At 44.8% G+C, this 23,373-nt stretch overlaps 1 protein-coding gene and 1 non-coding gene across 2 annotated transcripts in view; one reads left to right on the forward strand and one right to left on the reverse strand.

The window, feature by feature from the left end:
- Positions 1-23,373, reverse strand: part of HS6ST1 (heparan sulfate 6-O-sulfotransferase 1) — a 431,756-nt gene that overhangs the window by 145,192 nt on the left and 263,191 nt on the right. The gene's annotated exons all lie outside the window — the stretch shown is intronic.
- Positions 5,108-5,245, forward strand: LOC119935202. The gene has a single exon (XR_005453112.1). It is a non-coding gene; the product is annotated as a small nucleolar RNA SNORA7 (small nucleolar RNA).

Raw genomic sequence — 23,373 nt, forward strand, 5'->3', positions numbered from 1 at the left:
TTCATCCCTACTCCACCACATGTCTGCTGTGTGGCCTTGGGCAAGTCATTTCACTTCTCTGTGCCTCAGTTACTTCATACGTAAAATGGGGATTGAGACGGTGAGCCCCACAAGAGACAGGGATTATATCCAACCTGATTTGCTTGTAACCACCCCAGCCCTTAGTACAGTGCCTGGCACATAGTAAGCACTTAACAAATACCATGATAATTATTATAGTTATTATTGTCTTTACAGGCTGGGGGAGTTAAGTGGAACTGGGTGGCTAGAGCAGTGGCAATGATATCCTGCAGACGGTGGCACTTGAGAAGCAGGGTGGCCTAGTGGAAAGACCTCGGGCCTGGCAGTCAAAGGACATGAGTTCTAATACTGGCTCCTCCACTTGTTTGCTGTGTGACCTAGGACAAGTCACTTGACTTCTGTGTGCCTCAGTTCCCTCATCTGCAAAATGGGGATTCAAAACTTGTTCTCCCTCGTATATAGAGTGCGAACTGCATGTGGGAGCTGATTATCTTGTATCTACCCCAGAGCTTAGAACGGTGCTTGGCACAGAGCAAGCGCTTAACAAAGCGTGGCTCAGTGGAAAGAGCCCAGGCTCTGGAGTCAGAGGTCATGGGTTCAAATCCCGGCTCCGCCAGTTGTCAGCTGGGTGACTTTGGGCAAGTCACTTAACTTCTCTGGGCCTCAGTTCCCTCATCTGGAAAATGGGGATGAAGATTGTGAGCCCCCCGTGGGACAACCTGATCACCTTGTAACCTCCCCGGTGCTTAGAACAGTGCTTTGCACATAGTAAGAGCTTAATAAATGCCATCATCATCAAACACGATTATTATTATTGTAGCCCATCTTGACGATTCCATCAGCCTCCCTGAAGACCTTCCCACCTACAGCCTCTCCCCTCTCCAAACCTTTCTTTGTTCTGCTCCCCAGATCATTTTTTTCTGTTATACAGTTCCTCACACATCTCCCCACTCCTCAAAAACCTTCCAAGCTTGTCCACCCGTCTCCAATCAAGGAGAAGTTCCTCACCATTGGCTTTAAGACACTCAATCTGCTCTCTCCCCTATATCTTTTCTTGCACCTCTCTTACTACAACCCAACCCACACATTTCACTCTTCGAATGCCAACCTTCTCAGTGGGCCTCCATCTAGTATCTCTCAACTGTGGTCCCTTTCTCATACCCTCCCTCCTACCTGAAACTTAATGTAGCCTAGTGGATAGAGCTCAGGCTTGGGAGTCAGACGGACCTGGGTTCTAATCCTGGCTCCCCTACATAATAATAATAATGGTGGTATTTGTTAAGTGCTTACTATGTGCGAAGCACTGTTCTAAGTGCTGGGGGGGATACAAGGTAATAGGTTGTCCCACAAGGGGCTCACAGTCTTAATCCCCATTTTACAAATGACGTAAGTGAGGCACAGAGAAGTTAAGTGACTTGCCCAAAGTCACACAGCAGACAAGTGGCGGAGCCAGGATTAGAACCCATGACCTCTGGCTCCCAAGCCTATGCTCTTTCCACTGAGCCACACTGCTTCATAATAATAATAATAATGATAGCATTTATTAAGCACTTACTGTGTGCAAAGCACCGTTCTAAGCGCTGGGGAGGTAACAAGGTGATCAGGTTGTCCCACGGGGGGCTCCCAGTCTTCATCCCCATTTGACAGATGAGGGAACTGAGGCCCAGAGAAGTGAAGTGACTTGCCCAAAGTCACACAGCTGGCAATTGGCAGAGCCGGGATTTGAACCCTTGACCTCAGACTCCAAAGCCCATGCTCTTTCCACTGAGCCACGCTGCTTCTACTTGTCTCCTGTGTGACCTGGGGCAAGTCACAACTTCTTTGGGCCTTGCTTTCCTCATCTCTAAAATGAGGATTAAGACTGAGAGCCCCACTTGGGACAGGGACTGTGGCCAATCCGATTTTCTTGTAAACACCCCAGCACTTTGAACAGTGCCTGGCACAGAATAAGAGCTTAACAAATACCACAACTACTGTTATTATTATATCCGGCAGACCACCAAGATCCCCATTTCAAGGCCCTATTAAAATCATATCTTTTTCAGGAAGCCTTCCTGACAAATCTTCCATTTCCCCACCCTATGTCCCTCTTCTCTGCATCACCTATGCATTTGAGTCCTTACCACTAAGCACTTAGGCATTCATGCCCCTCTTCCCTGCCACCCCCATAGTACTTATGTAAACAACTTTATACTCAGTTGTTTCACAACTTTATACTCAGTTGCTTCCCCTACCTGTCTGTCTCCTCCACTAAACTGTAAGCTCCTTGAGCATAGGGATTGTGCTTACTACACACTCCACTGTTTATCCCAAGTGCTTTACACAGTGCTTTATACTCAGTTGCTTCACAACTTTATACTCAGTTGCTTCCCCTACCTGTCTGTTTCCTCCACTAAACTGAAAGCTCCTTGAGCGTAGGGATCGTGCTTACTACACACTCCACTGTTTACCCCCGAGCGCTTGGCACAGTGCCCTGCACAGAGAAAACACTCAATGAACAACTCTTTCCCCAAGGGGAGTCTGTTGGCACCTCATGTCCCAGCGCTTAGAACAGTGCTTTGCAGATAGTAAGCACTTAATAAATGCCATTATTATTATTATTATTATGTTCTGCCTGAACTCTAACAGTCTTCTCTTCTGTTTGCCTCTGCCACCCCTGAAAATAGCCCTCCCTCCCCCTCTATTTCAGCCTCTACAGGAAGGGGCCAACACGGTCAAAAACTGACAGAGCTGCAGTCTTAATAGTTGTTAAGGCAGCTCATTCCTGAGCCCAAAAGGAAGGCTAAAAAGCCACTAAGCTGCTCAGCTCCTAGAACTGACATTTGCAGGCACACAACCATCTTCAGTCATTTTCTCTCTCCGACGATACTCATTCATTCATTCATTCATTCATTCAATCGTATTTATTGAGCACTTACTGTGTGCACAGCACTGTACTAAGCACTTGGGAAGTACAAGTTGGCAACATATAGAGACGGTCCCTACCCAATAGTGGGCTCGCAGTCTAGAAGGGGGAAACAGAGAACAAAACAAAACATATTAAAATAAAATAAATAGAACAAATATGTACAAATAAAATAAATAAAAAGAGTAATAAATACGTACAAACATATATACATATATACAGGTGCTGTGGGGAGGGGAAGGAGGTAAGGCGGGGGGATGGGGGGGAGGGGGAGAGGAAGGAGAGAGCTCAGTCTGGGAAGGCCTCCTGGAGGAGGTGAGCTCTCAGTAGGGCCTTGAAGGGAGGAAGAGAGCTAGCTTGGCGGATGTGCGGAGGGAGGGCATTCCAGGGCAATCAGAAAAATGTCTGTATCTAACTCAGAGTGACAACCTGATTTTAGACCCCTGAAGGAACATAGCGTTTCCCAGATGAACCCGGCCATAGGTTCTGACTCTGATATTCCAGAATGGGAACACACTGAGGGGTAGAGATTGGAGTGAGGGGATGGGGATCGGAGCGATAGGATGGGGCAAAGAGGAAATGTATGCACACAGCATTCAAGCCAGCTCCAAACTGTAAAAATTATAACCCCAGAATAAGGCACAATTAATCAAGTCCAAGGCAGGGTTTCCTTGGATGAAAGTTAAAAGTAATAATAATAATAACAAAAATAATATTTTTGATATTTGTTTAGTGCCTACTACATGCCAAACGTTGTACTGAGCACTGGTATAGATACTGGATAATCAGGTTGGATACAGACCCTGTCCGACATGGGGCCCACAGTCTAAGTAGAAGGGAGGACAGGCATTGAATCCCCATTTTACAGATGAGGAAACCGAGGCACAGAGAGGTTAAGCAGCTTGCCCAAGGTCACACAGATGGCAAGAAGTGCAGCTGGAATTGGAACCTAGGGTCTTGTCTCTCAGGCCTGTGCTGTTTCCCCTAGGCCACTCTGCTTCTCAAGTGTGGTAGGATTGGCTTGAGGTGGGCTGGAAAGAGCTTGAGGAGGAAAGCCATTAACTTGACATTCATTCTTTCATTCAATCATATTTATTGAGTGCAGAGCACTGTACTAAGCGCTTGGGAAGTACAAGTCGGCAACATATAGAGACGGTCCCTACCCAACAACAGGCTCACAGTCTAGAAGGGGGAGACAGACGACAAAACAAAACATGTGGACGGGTGTCAAGTCAACAGAATAAATAGAAGTAAGGCTAGATGCACATCATTAGCAAAATAAAAAGAATAGTAAATACGTACAAGTAAAATAAATAGAGTAATAAATCTGTACAAACATATATACAGGTGCTGTGGGGAGGGGAAGGAGGTAGGGCAGGGGGGAGGGGGAGGAGGAGAGGAAAAGGGGGGCTCAGTCTGGGCCTAGTGGAAAGATCACGGCCCTGGGAGTCAGAAGGTCTTGAGGTCCAGTCCCGGCTCCACCACCTGTCAGCTGTGTGACCTTGGGCAAGTCACCTCATCTTTCTATTCCGCTTAGCTGAAAGAACCAGACTCCATATCACACTCATCTGGGAGTCCTGCTGGCGGTTGGTTAGACATTTCCCCACTTAACACTTGGTACGTAGCAACACTCACCCAAACGGCAATGGAATGGACAAGGTCCACTACTGCATTTTCAATGACAAATAAGCAAATAGGCAATAGATGCTCAATCGAAGACACCCTTGTGTATACTGCTTCACATCGGAAGCATCAGCTTAGACCCGAGGGATAACTCTATCACACCTAGCTTAGTTCCTACCACATGTAGAGTTAACTTTCAATTAACCAGGGGTTTATGGATTACCAATCTTTTGTTTCTTCCCTGCCTCCTACCTCCTGCTGCTTGTCTGTTGGCCGTTTCTTTGCTCCATCCCCAAGCACACAGGGGAAATAGTTGCAGACATTCAGACAAGGCTACTTTTCTTCCTTGCTAGCAGTGAGGATTGGTGGCAGAGGCTACAAAAATGAATGGCACGACTATAATGGATTACAATTATCCAGGTTCTTCCTGTCTCTTGTCATACAATTATCCAGGTTCTTCCTGTCTCCAATGACCTATGTAACTGAACTGGTTATATTAAATTCAGACTTCTACTCTGCCATTTTTTTAGATTTATCAATCAAATAGCATTTATGAGTACCCTCTCAGGGTCACACCTGGAGAGTTTCCAGTACTCTACCAGTCCCGACTACAAGAGGGAGAGTCAAGCAGAGGCATAACTATCCCATTCCTAGCTTGGGCAGTGCCTAATGAGTGGAAGGCAATCTGCTACAAGTCAAGACTCCCTTTGTGCTGGACAGAGTGGCCTGGGAGAGAGTCGAGGGTGGAGACTCAAGTTTACTGTGCAGAAAGAGGCAATGGTAAACTAATTCTGTATTTTTACCAAGAAAGCTCTATGGATACATTACCAGAATGATTGCAGATCGCTGGGGATTGGGGTGGGGGTGAGAGACAGTAGGAGAGACAGAAACAAATAAATTACAGTTAGAAGGAATAATAAAATGTACAAGATATAATTGCAAGTGCTCTGGAAGTTGTGGTGACTGAAATGCTTATATCCACAATGTTTGTCTCAATCAATCAATAGTATTTATTGAACACTAAGTCCGTGCCAAGCATTGCACTAAGCCCTTGAGAGAGTGCAGTAGCGTTAGTCAACATGATCCCTTTCCTGAAGGAGCTTACAATATAAATGGGATCACAGACACTAAAATAAATTAGAGGTAGGGGGAAGCAACATAGTTTAAAGTACTGCCAGTTTTGTCTCTGTGATCCAACTGGCGAACACCACTCAAACTTGCAGGCATGCCTCAGACCTGTGGCTCAAACTGTTTTTGTATTTGAAGACTCTTTAGAGCAAAACTGATAACACTGCAGGATCAACTGTCCCAGAGAAGGCAGGAATTTTTTTCCAATGTATCTAGAGGTGTCAACTCTATGGAGGCATTACCCCCATCCCAATCCAATACACATACATACTTACACATACACACTCAGATCTTTGAGCTAGACTCTCAATCTCACTCATGCCGCGTCTCTGACCTATAATGGAGAATTTCCAAAAAGGTGGCTTTCTCGTTGGTTTGGTCTGAATCCTGTCGCCATCAAATCTCCATCTCCCCTAAAGTTCCTGCACCTCAGCCTGGTATCTACTTATGCACCATGGAGACAGCTAGCCTAGTTATCAGAAATGTTTTTAAACATGCACTGCTAAATTGTTTTCCCATCTCCCTCTTCCCCCTTCAAAATCAATAGGACCTCCTCAATAGGAGATAAGGAGTAGGGGTGTGAATCCGGTTATCTGCTTTCTTCCCCAGCCTCTGTTTCAGATTTTTGGGGAAGAGAGCAGCTTACTAGGAGGAAGGCAGGAGAGAGATAAAGGAAAGGTAGAACAGTTTGACTTGATACATCGTGAAAGACTCTAGGGCGTCTGAGTTTCATTAGCGGAAAAATCCCAGTTCCTGAGAAGCACTGACTAAGGTCAATCAACTGTATTTATTGAACGCTTACTGTGTGCAGAGCACTTTACTAAGCATTTGGGAGAGTACGATGTATCAGAGTTGGTAGACATGTTCCCCACCAACAGGAGCTTACAATCTAGAAAAGAAGAGTTCATCAATCTGGGCTCCAGTTGATCATCATCAATCGTATTTACTGAGCGCTTACTGTGTGCAGAGCACTGTACTAAGCAGTTGATCTACATCCTACTTGCAGCCCCACTCCTCTGTGACCCTGGGCATCATAGAGGTTCTCTCTGTGTCTCAGTGTCTTCATCTGTAAAATGGAGATTTAAAACACCCTCTCCCTTCTTCCTTGCAAGGGAAACTGCAAAGATGAAAGATAATATATGCAAAGCTCTGAGAGCTCTTTGCAAGCAAGGTCTTGAAAAAAAATTGGGGGTAGCCTTATTATTATAATTTCCCTAGGGGTCTGTATGTATACTGGAAACTAATTTTGAGGACACAGGCTGCTTCCAGAAAAATATCACAGTGATGATCTCAAAGGAACCCACCTCTAATTAATTAGGGGGCAATGGCCAGATCACGTGACAGACTGTATATCGTACTTGGAAGAGTGTCATTGCTCAATCCACAATACTGTCATTAAATAATAATCCTGGTGGGAGGCCATAACCAGAGGTTGCTGCTGTATAAATGCAAAATGAGACAGGGCTCCAAACAGAATTGTCCAAGCCCTGGGAGTTGCAAATACTTCATATGCTGTCATGATAACAGGTTGTTTAGTGGCGGTTTGAACCTACTAATATCTAGTGCTGGAAAACATTGCTGAGAAGGGAGAGAAACCACTAAGGTTTATAATAATAATAATAATAATAATAATAATAATAATAATAATAATGGTATTTGTTAAGCACTTAACTACGTGCCAGACACTGTACTTAGCGCTGGGGTTGATACAAGTAAATCAGGTTGGACACAGTTCCTGTCCCAGGTGGGGCTCACAGTCTCAATCCTCATTTTACAGATGAGGTAACTGAGGCCCAGTGAAGTGAAGTGACTTGCCCGAGGTCACACAGCAGACAGTGGCCAAGCCGGGATGACCTCCTCCACCGCTGATCTCCTCACCGTACCTCGCTCTCGCCTGTCCCGCCATCGAGCCCTGGCCCACGTCATCCCCCGGGCCTGGAATGCCCTCCCTCTGCCCATACGCCTAGCTAGCTCTCTTCCTCCCTTCAAGGCCCTGCTGAGAGCTCACCTCCTCCAGGAGGCCTTCCCAGACTGAGCCCCTTCCTTCCTCTCCCTCTCGTCCCCCTCTCCATTCCCCCCATCTTACCTCCTTCCCTTCCCCACAGCACCTGTATATATGTATATATGTTTGTACATATTTTTTACTCTATTTATTTATTTATTTGTACATATCTATTCTATTTATTTTATTTTGTTAGTATGTTTGGCTTTGTTCTCTGTCTCCCCCTTTTAGACTGTGAGCCCACTGTTGGGTAGGGACTGTCTCTATATGTTGCCAATTTGTACTTCCCAAGCACTTAGTACAGTGCTCTGCACATAGTAAGTGCTCAATAAATACAATTGATGATGATGATGTTGATGACCTTCTGACTCCAAGGCCCGTGCTCTATACAGGGAGAAGTCTAAGGAAGAAACACCAAATATTTCCCCCTCATCCGCTTGTCAAGGAATGTGTCTGTTATATTGTCCTCTCCCAAGTGCTTAGTTCAGTGCTCTGTAAGTGCTCAATAAATATGATTCACTAACTGATTTTTCTCTTTTAACTTCAATTTCTTCACCAGGGTTTGATGACGGGGCAGAAGATCCATCAGGAATCCCACCAGATCCATTCCAGGGGTTCTTCAGCATTTACCCTGATTAATTCATTTCCTTGAAAATTCCATGAAAGGACTTTGATTATTTACGTCCCTCAGCAATCCAGTTCAAAACTGACTTTTAATACTACTACTAATACTACTACTTGCAATAATAATAGCATTTGTTAAGGGCACTGGGGTAGTTACATGATAATCAAATCAGACCCAATCCCTGTCCCATTTGGGGTTTGTAACCCAAGAGGGAGGGATAATAGGTACTGTGAACCCTAACAGCCACATTCCACTCTCAGACATACACTAAAACCCCACAGCCACAAATGCCACTTACCTCTGAAAAATTATATGAAAGTATTCCCTAACTGATGACTTATAAAGCCAAAATGGAAAGAGTACTCCATTCTCCCATTCCTACCATCCCCTGGCACAGAAATCCCCTTAAGGGACTTGAGGCTGTGTGATTGCTTTAGGGGATTGTTGCTGCTCAGGCTGAGAGAAACTGGAGCACGTGGGAAGAATAAAAAAAGAACTCCTTTCCAATGGGAGAGCTCCCAAGGGGAAGCTCTACCTGAAATAGACTTTGGGCAGCAGGGGGGATGTTGCGGTTGGATATGTACAGTGCTCTGCATACAGTAAGTGCTCAATAAATACGATTGAATGAATGAATGAATATGTGTGTGCATGTGTGTGTGTGTGTGTGTGTGTGTGCATAAACACATTCTATTTACATTAGACTCATCTGGTGATGCCACTAATTTAAAAGCACCTGCCCCTTTCAGTCTCTGCAATGTGACTCACCTCTAATATTTGCTAGGCGTCAGGATTTTATACTTTTTCATTTACTGTGGCATTAAGGAATAAAATAGATTAGCAGTAATTTTGTGTATGTCTGTGTGTGTTGGGGGTAGGGGGAGTGGTGGCCTAGGAGATGGGAAGATCAAGAAGCAGAAGATTTTCTTTCACTGATCCAGGCAGTGCCATAGGAGCTCCCAAAGATGAGCCAGCATTGGTAAATTGGCACGTGGTATCCTGAAAGAACAGGCGGGCATTTTGGCATTTGGGTTTGAAACGGGACTGACTCTGGATGTGATACTTCCTCTCCAGCTGACACCTGACTTTGGATGGACTCGACAGGAAGAAAGACATCTGAAAAAAAGCCTGCCTCCCTGTCTGGGGAACAATGAGGAGCTAATACAGTGGTCTAAATGAGACACGACTCAATTAATGAGAGCTGATAGGGCTAATGACTAAACAGATGGCATTCCTAAAAAATGAGGGAGGGGTAAAGTGGGAGTGGGGAATTCAGCTACGGAAATCAGTTTCCAGCATCTACCATGGAAGCCTATTTGGGTTTAGATTTTTCATGGTAAAATATAATGATGGCCCTTTCCAGAATCTGGGAGCGGGACTACAGAATCCAAAATCAGGTTCATTTGGGTACAAAATGTGAACCTAGAATTGAATTAGTCAATCTCCACAGTATCTAGCACAAATGATTTTAGCTGATCATTTCATTTTCATCGCAAAGCAAACTGGATTGAAATAGAACAGGCCTCAGTTTGAAGACGTTGTCATCATCAACTATATTTATTGAGCACTTACTATGTGCAAAGCACAGTACTGAGTGTTTAGGAGAATACAATACAAAAGAGTTGGTAGACATCAGGTGTCGCTACCTGATAATGAGATTTGTAACTCTCTGTGTAGGTGCTAACACACTTTTGTTTTCAATGGCATTTGTTAAGTGTTTACTATGCGCCAGACACAGTACTAAACACTGGTGTAGATACAAGATGATCAGTTTGGACACAGTCCCTGTCCAACATAGAGCTCATAGTCTTAATCCCCATTTTACGGATGAGGTAACTGAGGCACAGAGAAGTTAAGTGACTTGCCCAAGGTCACACAACAGGCACGTGGTGGAGCCAGGATTAGAACCCAGGTTCTCTGATTCCCAGACCTATGCTCTTTCTTCTAGGCCACACTGCTTCTCATTGATGGGCATAAAACAATCTCTTCCACACAATTCACACATCAATCAATCAATCAATCAATGATATTTATTGAGCATTTACTGGGTGCAGAGCCCTGTAGTAAGCATTTGCGAGGCTACATTAGAGTAGGTAGACTCAAGGAATTTACAGTCTATTGGAGGAACTTCAAAGACCATCTTTTATTGGGTGTTAGCCCCAAAGTACTTATGTACACATCCATAATTTATTTTAATGTCTCTCTAGAGTGTAAGGTCCTTGTGGGCAAGGAATGTGTCTTCCAACTATGTTATATTGCACTCCTCCAAGAAATTAGAGCCTGTTGTTGGGTAGGGACCGTCTCTATATGTTCCCAACTTGTACTTCTCAAGTGCTTAGTACAGTGCTCTGCACACAGTAAGCATTCAATAAATACGATTGAATGAATGAATGAACAGGAAGTACTCAACAAATATGACTGATTGATTGAACTGCTATTTTCAGGGTTTGGGATGATTTTTCACTCGGTCTCTTGCTATTATGATATTTTCTAAATAATAGTTATGGCATTTGTTAAGCGCTTACTATGTGCCAGGCACTGTACTCAGCCCCAAAAGAGCCACCTAATTTCTTATTTCTCAAAAGCCAATCTAATCTTCCTACTGTTGCTAAGGTTGAAGATGATAATGATGATGATGATGGTATTTGTTAAGCACTTACTCTGTGCCAAGCAGGGGTAGATACAAGGTAATCTGGTTGTCCCACGTGGGGCTCACAGTCTTAATCCCCATTTTACAGATGATGTAACAGGCACAGAAAAGTTAAGTGACTTGCCCAAAGTCACACAGCTGGCAAGTAGCGGAGTCAGAATTAGAACCCACAACCTCTGACTCCCAAGCCCGTGCTCTTTCCACTAAACCACGCTGCTTCTCACTAAGTCATGCTGCTTCTCCACCAATCCATAGGTGTGCTGCTTTGACTGAGGTAATGCGTCACCGTGTCTTTAAAATGTTTTGTTTGCTGCCTTGTCTTATAGTTCTCCCACTCAATCAATCAATAGTATTTATTGAACACTTAATCTGTATAAAATTCTTGGGAGAGTACAATAGTTAGTGGAAGGACCTCTGCCCTCAAGGACCTTACAATCTAGCCAGGGAGCCAGACAATACAATAAATTACAGGCAAGGGACACAAAAAGAGTTTAAAGGTAAGATGTTATGGGTGGGCATGAGGGGTGAGTATGCAAGTGTTTTAGAAAAGGAAGGAGTACTGGGTGGGTAGGGGGAGAGGGTGGAGAGATTAATTAGGGATTTGAAGATGGAGAGAGCAGTTTTCCCAGGGATGAGAAGTGGGAGAAAGTGCCAGGCAGGAGGGAGGGTGTGAGTGAGAGATCATCATCATCATCAATCGTATTTATTGAGCGCTTACTATGTGCAGAGCACTGTACTAAGCGCTTGGGAAGTACAAATTGGCAACATATAGAGACAGTCCCTACCCAGTGAGAGACAGGAATGAGGCATTGAGTGTAGGTTGGTTAGAGAATAGCAAAGCAAGCAAGATGGGTCATAATGGCGCATTGACAGAAGGTTGGCATTAGAGGGGTAAAGTGAGAGTGGGGTAGCTGAGAAGTGGGAGAGAAGTGAGGATAAGTATGGGGAGAGGGTTGATTAAGAGCCTTGGTAAGAAGTTTCTACTTGATGCCGAGGGAACTGGAGGACCATTGGAGGATTTTTAGGAGTGGAGAGATATGCTCAAAATTATGTTTTAGAGTAATAATCTGCACATCAGAGTGACGTGTGGAGGGGAAAGAGGAGAGGCTGGAGGCAGGGAGGTCTATGAGGAGGAGAATGCAGTAGTCGAGTCAGGATATGACAAGTCTTTGGACCAGTGGACTTCCCACGCTCAACATACATTAGCTGCTTGGGTGTCCTGCTGTCACCCATTTCTCTCATATGTCAGGCCTTGTGAAGCAGATGCTACTAGTCTTGATCTGCATTTGAATCCATTCTATGACCTAATATTTTTACCTCTCTTCCCTCATCCCACTCACAAGTGCGTAATAATAATAATAATAATAATAATAATAATAATAATAATAATAATAATAATAGTAATTGTGGTATTTGTTAAGTGCTTACTGTGCACCTGGCACTGTACTAAGCGCCGGGGTGCATACAAGGAAATCTAGTTGGACTGTCCCTGTCCCGCATGGGGCTCACAGTCCCCATTTTACAGATGAGGTAACTGAGCCACAGAGAAGTGAAGTGATTTGCCCAAGACCTCACAGCAGCCAAGTGGCAGAGCCGGAATTAGAACCCATGACCTTCTGACTCCCAGCCCCATGTGCTATCCACTACACCACCCTGCTTCCCATGCATGTCTCTGGACCACATTCTATCATAAGAGGGTATTCTCTTAGTACACAGATATATATCAAGTCTCACATCAGCAATAACTGGGTTCATCCAAATAACTATACTCTTAATGGTATTTACCGAGTGCTTACTGTGGACAGAGCACTGTACTAAGCACTTGGGAAAGAATACTACAACATAATTTCCTACGATGCTAAGCACTCGGGAAAGAATACTACAACATAATTTCCTACGATGCTAAACACTCGGGAAAGAATACTACAACGTAATTTCCTAGGATGCAGGCACCATTTAATAAAGATTTATTTTAAAGGGCAAATATGCACCGTAAAATTTCACTTTCAACTCTTACTTCGTGCAAAAGCCCAGAGGAATCTAAACTAGAACTTTTGGAAGAAGTGGCTCTGGGAACAGATTTTGTTTGTGAGACCTTGCCTGGTAATTTACAGGGACACTGTGAGATTGTGATTTGATAAACTATGCCTTCCTTTTCATTTTAAAACATTAAAATGGAAGAATCTTAGGGGTGGAAGAGAGTTCGAAGGTTTTTTAGTCCCTATCTCTTGCTTCCATGCGGCAATGTACTAGATCCAATCCCCACAAATGGATGGTACCATCTTCTCAAATGCACTCCTTTTTATGTGAAGGTCAATTTCACATATACCTAGCCAAACTCTACCTTATCAACTAAAACTAAACTGTATCTTCAAGGGCAAAAGCCTTAAAATATTGCTGAGTACTGACAGAACAGCAGATGACTCACATCTAAAATCTGAGCAGCCTATCTTCCACAGAAGGAATGGGTTTTTCATGCACCTGTAGTCCCTAATTCTATAATTAGTATTTTCTTATTAGCTTGTGGTTTTCTCTACCTTATGTGATATTTGTTAAGTGCTTAGAGCATGCCAAGCCCTGAACTAAGCACTGGGGTAGATAACTAATAAAGTCAGACACAGTCCCTAGCCCACATGGGACTCAGTCTAAGCAGGAGGGAAAACAGGCTTGAATCCCTGTTTTATAGATGAGGAAGCTGAGGCACACAGAAGTGAAATAATAATAATCATGATGGTATTTGTTAAGCACTTACTATGTGTGAAGCACAGTTCTAAGTGCCGGGGGGGATTACAAGGTGATGAGGTTGACCCATGTGGGGCTCACAGGCTTAATCCCCATTTTCCAGATGAGGTAACTGAGGCCCAGAGAAGTGAAGTGACTTGCCCAAAGTCACACAGCTGACAGGTATCAGAGCTGGGATTAGAACCCATGACCTCTGACTCCCAAGCCCGGGCTCTTTCCACTGAGCCACGCTGCTTGCCCAAGGTGATTCAGCAGACAAGGGACAGAGCCAGGATTAGGGCCCTGATGCTCTGATTCCCAGGCCTTGGCTCTTTCCATTGGGCCCAACTGCTTCTCATGTGAATAATAATAATAATAATAATGGTATTTGTTAAACCCTTTCTATGTGACAAGCACAGTTCTAAGCACTGGGGTAGATACAAACTAATCAGGTTGTCCCACGTGGGGCTCACAGTCTTAGTCCCCATTTTACAGATGAGGTAACGAGGCACTGAGAAGTTAAGTGGCTTGCCCAAGGTCACACAACGGAGCCGGGATATGACTCCGAAGCCCGTGCTCTTTCCACCAAGCCACGCTGCTTCTCCTTCTCCAACTGTAGCACGGGATGGGAGGGGATCCTGGGGTCCGTGGCAGTCCAAGCTGCTCAGCCACATGCTCTGGGGAGCCAGAGGCCTTTCTGGGATCAGAGATGAAGTTTGGCCTATTCCTCCTAAATCTACTGAGATAATTGCTCCCCTGTCACCCTGTCTCTGCCTCTTCTCTCCTCCCACACATTAGTTTGGGAAGTCAAGTAAATTTTCAAATTTTTCCAACAGCATCATTACACAGAATGAAAAGGAGCTGGGGAGAAAGAGGTTGGGGAAACCCTGGATCCTTCTCTCCACCCCAAAAACATCCCCCGGCCTCCCCAAACTACACAATTGCTTTACCTTATTGCTTTCCCCTTGGCTAATGACCCTTCTTGTTCTTATTCCTCACAGTTTACGAGCCTGGGAGTCAGAAGGTCATGGGTTCTATTACTGACTTGGCCAGTTGTCTGCTGAGTGACCTTGAGTAAGTCATTTCACTTCTTCGTGCCTCAGTAACCTCTTCTGTAAAATGGGGATTGAGACTGTAAGCCCCCGTGTCCAACTTGATTTGTTTTTATCTACCTTAGTGAGGCAGCACCTCAAACCCTGGGAGAATAGCTCCCAGGCAACCAGTGTTTTTCTGTTGTCATAGCAGAACCACCTCTTGATGGTCTATAGTATTTGTACTGGAAGTGAGGGCCCCTTACTCAACAATTTGAGAAAACCACAAGGGAGGCTATGAGGGAAGGGAGAGAAAGGTTCTTTGGCTACCTATTCTGCCTTAGTAGAAATTAGTTCTCTTGGACAAGTCACAACAAGAAGTTTCCCGGCATTAAAATACATTGCTCTCCTTTAGCATGAAACCAACCCACCCATGAGAGAAGGAAGAACTTGCAGGTTGCTGCATTTGAGTTTTGGCCTGTGTTCAGTGCTAAGAAGGGACAGTACAGGACTCCAGAGAGAGATGGTGAAAATTACGTTTTTTTAATTAGAATCGAACCCCATCCTGGGGTGGGAACAACATGCTCTCTGGGAATATAATGCTCACTTCTAGGAGGCAAATGAACTCTTCAGGTGCACCAGAGAAATTGAGATAATGGATTTCAGTGACTTGTTTCCTCCAAAGGGCTTATGATGCGAGGCAGAGAACTTTTCAAGGGGCTTGAAAATGTTACGTCTTCACTGTTCCCCAAGACTTTACCCCAGGGCCCCCACGTGGATTTAAAGGAGCCTTGGGGATGGGGCCTGTCCTGAGTGGAGAAAGTTCTGGAGACACAGACCAAATTGGAAGGGCTTCAAGTTCAAAATTCCCTTGGGGTTGCCTTGGGCATTTTTCTTCCCCAGCGATCCACGGACAAACACCAGTAAGCGAGCTCCTGAGAAACACAGGCAGACAAGTCCACAGCTGGTTCTGCTTCTGAGGGCAGTCATCAAAGAAGTCAATCCAATAACAACACAATTATTTGCCCACATGTTACTGAAACTTAGGTCGTAGCTATAGATATTCCTTTTATCAGCCTCTCCAAATGTAGGCAGCTTGAGCTATCATTACTCAGGATTCACGGGTTCCCGCCATCCCCTCATCACATCACCATTCCTGGGAGACAAGCATTTTGATCTTTTAATTGAGAGAGGCTACAGAACTATTAAAGTAGCTGCTATAAATAGAGCTTAGTGAGGGCCGAATTATGCTTTCAACTGAGAGTGCTTTGGCTGAGAGGCTTCTAATGAGGGAACAGATTTATTTTTCCCATCGCTCCTCCTTCCCCTGAAAGAGAAGTTGATACTCCGCTACTACAGTCTTCAGATTTAAATTAGGACTTCCCGGAATTGGCCCAAGAAAGGTTTCTGATAACATTCCCCATTTCCCAACATTCCCCCGGCTCTGCGGTCTCAAACTCCTTTCATTCTAGAGGAGCTGGGTTTGTGGCAGTGAGACAACCTTTAGGCAGAGAGCAATGTGAGCATTTTCCCTCAAAAACTGTGATTTGCAGAGATGAATTTTACATTTCTGGGATGCCGCTGCATTTGAGAAGCATCAGGGTCCATTGGAAAGAGCATGGGCCTGGGAATCGAAGGATCTGGGTTCTAATCCCAGCTCTGCCACTTGTCCACTGTGTGACCTTGAGCAAGTCTCTTAACGTCTCTGCACCTCAGTTCCCTCATCTACAAAATGGGGATTCAAAACCTGTTTTCTCACTTACATAGACTATGAACCCCATAATGGGACCTATCTTATATCTATCCCAGCGCTTAGTAGAGTTCTTGGACATAGTATGCACTTAACAAATACCAAAATTATTAGTAATAATAATAATAATGATGGCATTTATTAAGCGCTTACTATGTGCAAAGCACTGTTCTAAGCACTGGGGAGGTTACAAGGTGATGAGGTTGTCCCACAGGGGGCTCACAGTCTTCATCCTCATTTTACAGATGAGGGAACTGAGGCACAGAGAAGTGAAGTGACTTGCCCAAAGTCACACAGCTGACAGTTGGTGGTGCCGGGATTTGAACCCATGACCTCTGACTCCAAAGCCCATGCTCTTTTTCCACTGAGCCACGCTGCTTCCCCTATTATTAGTAGTAATAATAGTATTATCATTTGTGCTTCTCCTATTCATAGATTTCTATGACTCTTATTGAAAATCCTAGTAGAGACCATCCCCAAAATCACTTGTCAACATGCTTAGGCCCTACGAAGTTGTATTCTAAAAGGACATACATACTTGAACGAAAGCATGACACCTCATTTGGGAAAATCTCTTGAGAAGAAATCACAAAGTGAATCAGAAAGTTCTTCTCATCAGGTTCCTGACATTCTGGAGAAGAAAAAGTATACTGACACCCCTGAGTACAGGTAGCCAGGGAAAAGTGGCCAAAGTAAGGGTTCCAGCTCTACTTTGGATAATAGTGCAGCTAATTCTCACAGTTAAGCCAGATAACTGCTATATGAGGAAAAACATATTAACAAAATTAAATAGAACAGTACATATGTACAAGATAAATAGAGTAATAAATATGTACAAACATATATACAGGTGCTGTGGGGAGGGGAAGGAGGTAGGGCCGGGGGGAGTGCCCAAAGTCACACAGCTGACAAGTGGCGGAGCCTTGGGCCTAGGAAGAGAGACCCACACACAATAACGATAATAATGACGGTATTTGTAAAGTGCTTACTGGGTGCCAAGCACCACACTAAGCGCTGCGGTGGATGCAATGAGATCACAAACCAGATGCCAACAAAACTCTCTCCCACCTCTAATTTTTTCTTTTAAAGGGACAGGAGGCCTTCTCAGACTGAGACCCCCTCCTTTCTCCCCCCTCCTTACTTCCTTTCCATCCCCACAGCACCTGTACATATGTTTGTACATGTTTATTACTCTATTTGTTTATTTTACTTGTACATATTTATTCTATTTATTTTATTCTGTTAATATGTTTTGTTCTTTGTCTCTCCTCCAGGAGGCCTTCCCAGACTGAGCTCCCTCCTTCCTCTCCCCCTCGTCCCCCTCTCCATCCCCCATCTTACCTCCTTCCCTTTCCCACAGCACCTGTATATATGTATATATGTTTGTACGTATTTATTACTGTATTTATTTGTTTATTTTACTTGTACATATCTATTCTATTTATTTTATTTTGTTAATATGTTTTGTTTTGTTCTCTGTCTCCCCCTTCTAGACTGTGAGCCCACTGTTGGGTAGGGACCATCTCTATATGTTGCCAACTTGTACTTCCCAAGCGCTTAGTACAGTGCTCTGCACACAGTAAGCGCTCAATAAATATGATTGATTGAATGAATGAATGAATGAATGGATATGAATTGCTAGGTACATAACACCAGCATTTTCCAGCTTTGAGATCAAGTCAGCTCCTTGTTGTCTTACACAAGGTCGTAAGGTCTGGAGAAGCAGCCTGGTCTAGTGGAAAGAACCCAGACCTGGGAGCCAGAAAAGCCTGGGATCTAATCCTGACTCTACCACTTTTCTGCTGTGTGACCTTGGGCAAGTCATTTCAATTCTTTGTGCCTCTGATGCCTCATCTGTAAAATGGGGAATAAGACTGTGAGCCCCACTGAGGACAGGGACTATGTCCAACCTGATTAGCTTGTATCTATGCCACTGCTTAGTACAGCACCTGGTACATGGGAAGTGCTTGGAAGCAGCACGGCATAATGGATTAAGTTAAAGCCTGGGAGTCAGGAGGTCATGGGTTCTAATCCTGCCTCCTCCACTTGTTTGCAGTGCGACCTTGGGCAAGTCCCCAAGTCCCCCCTTCTCCCCCTCTCCTTCCCCCCCCCCGCCTTACCTCCTTCCCTTCCCCACAGCACCTGTATATATGTATATATGTTTGTACGTATTTATTACTCTATTTATTTATTTTACTTGTACATATTTATTCTATTTATTTTATTTTGTTAATATGTTTGGTTTTGTTCTCTGTCTCCCCCTTCTAGACTGTGAGCCCACTGTTGGGTAGGGACCATCTCTATATGTTGTCAACTTGTACTTCCCAAGCGCTTAGTATAGCGCTCTGCACACAGTAAGCGCTCAATACGACTGAATGAATTGAATGAAGTCACTACACTTCTCTGTGCCTTGGTATCCTCATCTGCAAAATGGGGGTTGAGACCGTGAGCCCCATGTGGGACAAGGGACTGTGTCCAACCCGATTTGCTTGTATCCTCGATCTCATCATCCCTTACCACTGCACTATCCCCACCCTCACCAATTCTGAAATCCCTCTCTCTGACCATAACCTTCTAACCTGCCTCCTCTCTCACACTCCTCCCCGCCAGTAAATCTGCATTATTCCCCCACAGAGACCTCCGCTCTCTCGACCCCATCCATCTCTCTCAGCATATCACACCCCTCCTTGCCTCCCTATCCACTCTACCTATTCTTGATGACCAGATTGATGCTCTCAATTCCACCACCTCTACTCAACTTAACTCACTCATACCCTATCCCTTCATCACTCTTGCATCACTAACCCACAGCCCTGGATCACTGCCACTGTCTGACTCCTTGGCTCTTATGCTCGAGCTGCTAAACACTGCTGGCGAAAGTCTAAACAACAGGCCAACCTTGTTCACTTTCAATTTAGCCTTTCCTGCCTTAACTCTGCCCTCTCCTCTGCCAGGCAAAAATATTTTTCTTCCCTTATTGACACCCATGCCCATCACCCCCATCAGCTGTTCCGGAAATTTAACTCCCCCCTCAGGCCCCCTGTTCCTCCCCTCTTTCATCCCTTACCCTCAACGATCTGGCCACCTACTTCATTAGGAAAATTAACACCATCAGGTTTGGGTTCCCCAAAGTCACCCCACCCCCTTCTCCATCCCTACCGCTCTCAACCCCCTCCTCTACTTTCCCATCCTTCCCAGCAGTATCTTCAGAGATCTTCTCCCTCCCCTCAAGTACCACCCCCTCCACCTCTACTTCATACCCCATTCCCTCTCATCTTACAACTAATAATAATAATAATAATAATAATAATAATAAATAATGGCATTTATTAAGCACTTACTATGTGCAAAGCACTGTTCTAAGCACTGGGGAGGTTACAAGGTGATCAAGTTGTCCCACAGGGGGCTCACAGTCTTAATCCTCATTTTATAGATGAGGTAAGTGAGGCACAGAGAAGTTAAGTGACTTGCCCAAAGTCACACAGCTGACAACTGGCAGAGCCGGGATTTGAACCCGTGACCTCTGACTCCAAAGCCCATGCTCTTTCCACTGAGCCACGGGAGATTCTCACCCCTCCACTCCTCCCCTCCTTAACTTCCATCTTCACCCGCTCACTCTCCAACAGCTTCTTCCCCTCTGCCTTCAAACATGCCCACGTCTCCCCCATCCGTAAAAAGCCCTCTCTTGACCCCACTGCCCCCTCCAATTACTACCCTATCTCCCTTCTACCCTTCCTTACCAAACTCCTAGAGCGAGTCATCTACACTTGCTTCCTCAAATTCCTCAACTCCAACTCTCTCCTGGACCCCCTCCAATCTGGATTCCATCCCCAACACTCCACCGAAACTGCCCTCTCAAAGGTCACCAATGACCTCCTTCTTGCCAAATCCACTGGTTTCTACTCTATCCTAATCCTCCTCGACCTCTCAGCTGCCTTTGACACTGTCGACCATTCCCTTCTCCTCAACACATCATCCAAGCTTGGCTTCATGGGCTCTGTCCCCTCCAGATTCTCCTCATCTCTCTGGCTGTTCATTCTCAGTTTCCTTCGTGGGCTCCTCCTCCTCCTTCTATCCCCTAACTGTAGGGGTTTCTCAAGGGTCAGTTCTTGGTCCCCTTCTATTCTCCATCTATACTCACTCCCTTGGTGAACTCATTCACTCACACGGCTTCAAATATCATCCCTACGCAGATGACACCGAAATCTACATCTACTCCCTTGTTCTCTTTCCCTCCCTTCAGGCTCATATCTCCTCCTGCCTTCAGGACATCTCCACCTGGATGTCCCCCCTGCAACCTAACACTCAACATGTCCAAGACTGAGCTCCTTATCTTCCCTCCGAAACCCTGTCCTCTCCCTGACTTTCCCATCACTGTGGACAGCACTACCATCCTTCCCGTCTCACAAACCCACAACCTTGGTGTCATTCTTGACTATGCTCTCTCATTCACCCCACACATCCAATCCATCACCAAAAGCTGCTGGTCTCACCTTCACAACATGGCCAAGATCCGCCTTTTTCTCTCCATCCAAACTGTTAACTTGTTGGTAGAATCTAACTGGATTACTGCATCAGCCTTCTTTCTGAGCTCCCATCCTCCTGTCTCTCCCCAGTTCAGTCTATACTTCACTCTGCTGCCCGGATTATCTTTCTACAGAAACGTTCTGGGCATGTCACCCCCCTCCTCAAAAATCTCCAGTGGTTGCCTATCAACCTTCGCATGAAGCAAAAATTCCTCATTATTGGCTTCAAAGCTCTCCAACACCTTGCCCCCTCCTACCTCACCTCCCTTCTCTCCTTCTACAGCCCAGCCTGCACACTCCACTCCTCTGCCACTGCTAACCTCCTCACTGTGCCTTGATCTCACCTGTCCCACCGTCGACCAATTGCCCACGTCCTACCTCTGGCCTGGAATGCCCTCCCTCCTCACATCCACCAAACTAGCTCTCTTCCCCATTTCAAAGCTTTACTGAGAGCTCACCTCCTCCAGGAGGCCTTCCCAGACTAAGCCCCCCTTTTCCTCTGCTCCTCCTCCCCTCCCCATCGCCCCTACTCCCTCCCTCTACTCTACCCCCTGCCCCACCCCACAGCACTTGTGTATATTTGTACATATTTATTATTCTATTTATTTTATTAATGATACATCTATAATTCTATTTATCTATTTTGATGCTATTGATGCCTGCCTACTTGTTTTGTTTTGTTGTCTGTCTCCCCTTCTAGACTGAGAGTCCGTTGTTGGGTAGGGATTGTCTCTATCTATTGCCGAATTGTACTTTCCAAGCACATAGTACAGTGCTCTGCACACAGTAAGCTCTCAATACAATTGAATGAATGAATGAAGGAAAGTATGCACCCTAGCGCTTAGTACAGTGCTTGGCACATAGCAAGTGCTGAACAAATACCATAATTATGATCAATTATTATTATTAACAAATATCATTAAAAATGTCTATCCCAATGCTTAGTCCAGGGCCTGGTACATAGGAAGTGATGAAAAATACCACGAAAAAATGGTCCCTGAGGGGAGGGATCATGCCTACTAACTGTGTTGGGCTCTCCCAAGTGCTTAGTTGGGAAGCAGCATGGCTCAGTGGAAAGAGCCCAGGCTTTGGAGTCAGAGGTCATGGGTTCAAATACCGGCTCCGCCAACCGTCAGCTGTGTGACTTTGGGCAAGTCACATAATTTTTTTGTGCCTCAGTTACCTCATCTATAAAATGGGGATTAAGACTGTAAGCCCCCTGTGGGACAACCTGATCACCTTGTAACCTCCCCAGCGCTTATAACAGTGCTTTGCAAATAGTAACCGCTTAATAAATGCGATTATTATTATTGTTATTAAAGTGCTCTGCATTCAGTAAGTGCTCAGTAAACACCATTGATTGATTGATTGTCTCTGAAGGGACTCTCTGCACAATGAACTGAAATGGTTTCTACAAACCTGAGAACAGGAATCTAACCTCCCCATCCACACACTTAGAATGAAATCACCTTAGCACCATGTGTTCACTGAGAGGAGCCAAGAATACATTCCAAGCAAAAGATCCTGAATAGAGAGCCCTGTGCCTTTCATCAAGGCAGAGTATCAAATGCTCCATTGGTAACAGCCCTTTTGCAACCTCGGCTTTGAAAATCAGAACTAGGAAATGGGAGAGGCTTCTTGACAGCTGCCTTGTGCCCTCATTCATTCATTCATTCATTCATTCAATCGTACTTATTGAGTGCTTACTGTGTGCAGAGCACTGTACTAAGTGCTTGAGAAGTACAAGTCGGCAACATACAGAAGCGGTCCCTACCCAACAATGGGCTCACAGTCTAGAAGGGGCAGATAGACTACAAAACAAAACATGTAGTCAGGTGTCAAAATCGTCACCAGTAAAGACCTTGGGGTTGGAGGCTAATTCCTTCAGCGCTTAGAACAGTGCTTTGCACATAGTAAGCACTTAACAAATGCCATTATCATTATTATTATTATTATTATTTTAGACTGGGCACATCTTTTGGGAAGCCAGGCCACAACCTGACTAGTGGAGGCCGAAGCATGTGGTCAATACATGTCACCCATAAAATCCACATACAGCTGGGACCTAATATGTACTGTGTATTCATTCATTCATTTAATCGTATTTATTGAGCACTTACTGTGTGCAGAGCACTGTACTAAGCACTTGGAAAGCATAATTCAGCAACAAATAGAGACAATCCCTACCCAACAATGGACTCACAGTCTAAAAGCGGGAGACTGATATCAAAACAAATCAAGCAGGTATCAATAATAATAATAATAATAATGGCATTTATTAACCGCTTACTATGTGCAAAACACTGTTCTAAGCACTGGGGAGGTTACAAGGTGATCAGGTTGTCCACGGGGGCTCACAGTCTTAATCCCCATTTTACAGATGAGGGAACTGAG

This window comes from Tachyglossus aculeatus, chromosome 1 (assembly GCF_015852505.1).
Source record: "Tachyglossus aculeatus isolate mTacAcu1 chromosome 1, mTacAcu1.pri, whole genome shotgun sequence".
NCBI lineage: Eukaryota > Metazoa > Chordata > Mammalia > Monotremata > Tachyglossidae > Tachyglossus > Tachyglossus aculeatus.